This window comes from Salvelinus alpinus, chromosome 21, assembly GCF_045679555.1.
Source record: "Salvelinus alpinus chromosome 21, SLU_Salpinus.1, whole genome shotgun sequence".
Taxonomy (NCBI): domain Eukaryota; kingdom Metazoa; phylum Chordata; class Actinopteri; order Salmoniformes; family Salmonidae; genus Salvelinus; species Salvelinus alpinus.
The window spans coordinates 3599746-3602112 of NC_092106.1; the positions used below are offsets into that span (position 1 = coordinate 3599746).

Genomic DNA, 2367 nt, shown 5'->3' on the forward strand with positions numbered 1-2367 from the left:
GAAGGAGACAGAGAAAGGAGAGAGGGGAGAGAGAGGGCACTAAGCCATCTGAGGGAAGGAGACAGAGAAAGGAGAGAGGGGAGAGAGAGGGCACCAAGCCATCTGAGGGAAGGAGATGCATTAAGGTCCTTCCCTGTATCTATCCTGCTTCATCCACTTCTCCTCCTTTCCTCCTTCTCTTTTTTGTTCTCCTCTTCCCAACATTTACATCATGGAGAACGTGTCAGAAAAAGACAAGAGGTGGAATGAGAATGAGTCAATGATATGACATGAAGGAAAATAGAGATAGAGAAATGGCAACCATAACCTATAGAGTGTATCCCAGGACCCATATAGTCCAAAATAGTGCACTATATAAGGAATAGGGTGCTATTTGAGATGCAGACATGATGTATTGGCAGGAGAATGGGAGGGAGAATGAGGAAGAGTAGGGACCAAAATCTATCCATACCATAAACCCCCCTGCCACACCCTTACTGCCATGCTCGATGCACTCCCCTTTCACCTTCAGCCCTACCACTTCCCCCTCTTACCTCCATCTCTAGTGCCCAGAGCATCCGGGTGTGGGAGGCACAACATCTGTAGAGCTAGGTGGATCTGCCAGAGGCCCAGCTCTTCCACCTGGCCTGCCCAAGCCTTCCCCAGTCTCCCTCAGCAACCGCAATCACCCCCAGTCTCCCCCATATGCCCTGCCCAGGCTGGGGCAGTCTCTTCCAGGCCGATGGTGTGCCAGACAGCCCCGCAGACTGATTCCTCTAGTCTCCTCCAGCACCTCCAGGCCCTCCAACACCTCTTCCACCTCCGTTCCCTCTCAAAGGAGCCCTGCTAGGAGGCAGCTGTACACTGACAATTAATAATAGATTATCGCACTGGGGCAATAGCAGGATTTACTTTTTTGGCAAGGTGGTTATCCCCAAGCAGGTCTGTGCACTGTTGTTATTTCCTGTTTAGAATATCAGACACAAACAAATGGGATCTGTAGGAGTGTTGAAACTAGGATCAGTTTTGCCATTTAGATTGTATTGAATAAGACAGGAATGACCTGATCCTAGATCAGAAACGCAAAGCAATGCATCCGTGAGTGTGTGTGTGTGTCTACTAATATGAGTGTGTAAGACAGAGAGGAGGGACAATGTGAGCGTGTAATAGAAGAAGAGAACGGGAAAGTGGAGTGCCCCATGTGGAAGGACTGATGACGTCAGAGAGAACTTTTATTTTGCGTTTCACACAGTCACACCCCTTCCTTGAAAACTCAGAACTTCTGTAACACATTATAAGAACGATCATAAAATAAGCATTTATAAATGATTTATAAACACTTCATGAATAAGTATTTCATTATTTGTCAACGTTCGTACACATTAATAAGCATTTATAAAGCCTTATTCGTGAAAGTTATCATGAAATGTTAAGAGAACATGTCCTACAAAACCGACTGACGCTGCTACTGTAACTTTAGCCAATCAGAGAAGCCCAGTAACAGGAAGCAGATTTATCATTGGTCCTCTTTCCGATGCGTAGAGCAAATATGTTCTTCTCACTAACCTCAAACGTTGTCTGATTATTCAGGACTGAGACAACACTGTGTTGATTCTTGTTTCATCTCCGTCACTGTCACGATCTTTCAAGATCGAACCCAGAAGCAGACCAGGACAAGGAGCGTAGGAAGAAGGTGAGTATTTATTTACAGTGAAATGTGAAAAGGTAGATATATCCAGATGGCGTAACGGGCAGCGGTGGTGAGTAGATGAGAGGAAATAGGTGAATCCAATGTAGTAGCAGAATCCTCTGTCAACCAGGCGGGAATGGAGTGAATGATCCAGGTGAGTAACTGAAGACAAAACAAACGGAGGTAAGTTCAAGGCAAGCAATACGTAAATGAAAACAACAAAACAAATTCTATCCAACTGGAGTCTGGTACTCAGGCACAACATACTATTCATGGCTAACGATCCGGCAGGGAATGGAAGTCAGGTCAGAGCTTTTGAAGGGTAGAGATGATGATCAGGACAGGTGTGCAGATTACTGACGGGAAACAGGTGCGGGTGAAACCAATCTCCCAATGAGCTAATTCGCCCGGCAACCAGACAGGGTGCGTTCCAGGACACCTGAAACACACTCCAGGACAGACACACAGGCAAACCCAGACTCAGGAAGCGGGATTCGTGACAGTACCCCCCCTCCGACGAACGCCACCGGGCGGACTACCTGGAGCGCCAGGATGGAGGCGGTAGAAGTCACGAATCAGGTCGTCATCCAGAATCTGTCGCCGAGGAATCCAACTCCTCTCCTCTGGACCATATCCTTCCCAGTCCACTAGAAACTGGTAACCTCGACCCCGCCGTCTGGAGTCCATGATGCGGCGCA

The 2367-nt window shown here is 47.5% G+C and overlaps 1 long non-coding RNA gene across 1 annotated transcript; it reads right to left on the reverse strand.

Annotated features, from left to right (window-relative positions):
* Nucleotides 1-1662: 1662 nt before the first annotated feature.
* Nucleotides 1663-2061, reverse strand: LOC139547597 (uncharacterized). The gene is made up of 2 exons (XR_011669557.1): nucleotides 1937-2061; nucleotides 1663-1831 (listed from the first exon to the last, which is right to left on the reverse strand). It is a non-coding gene; the product is annotated as an uncharacterized lncRNA (long non-coding RNA).
* Nucleotides 2062-2367: the final 306 nt, after the last annotated feature.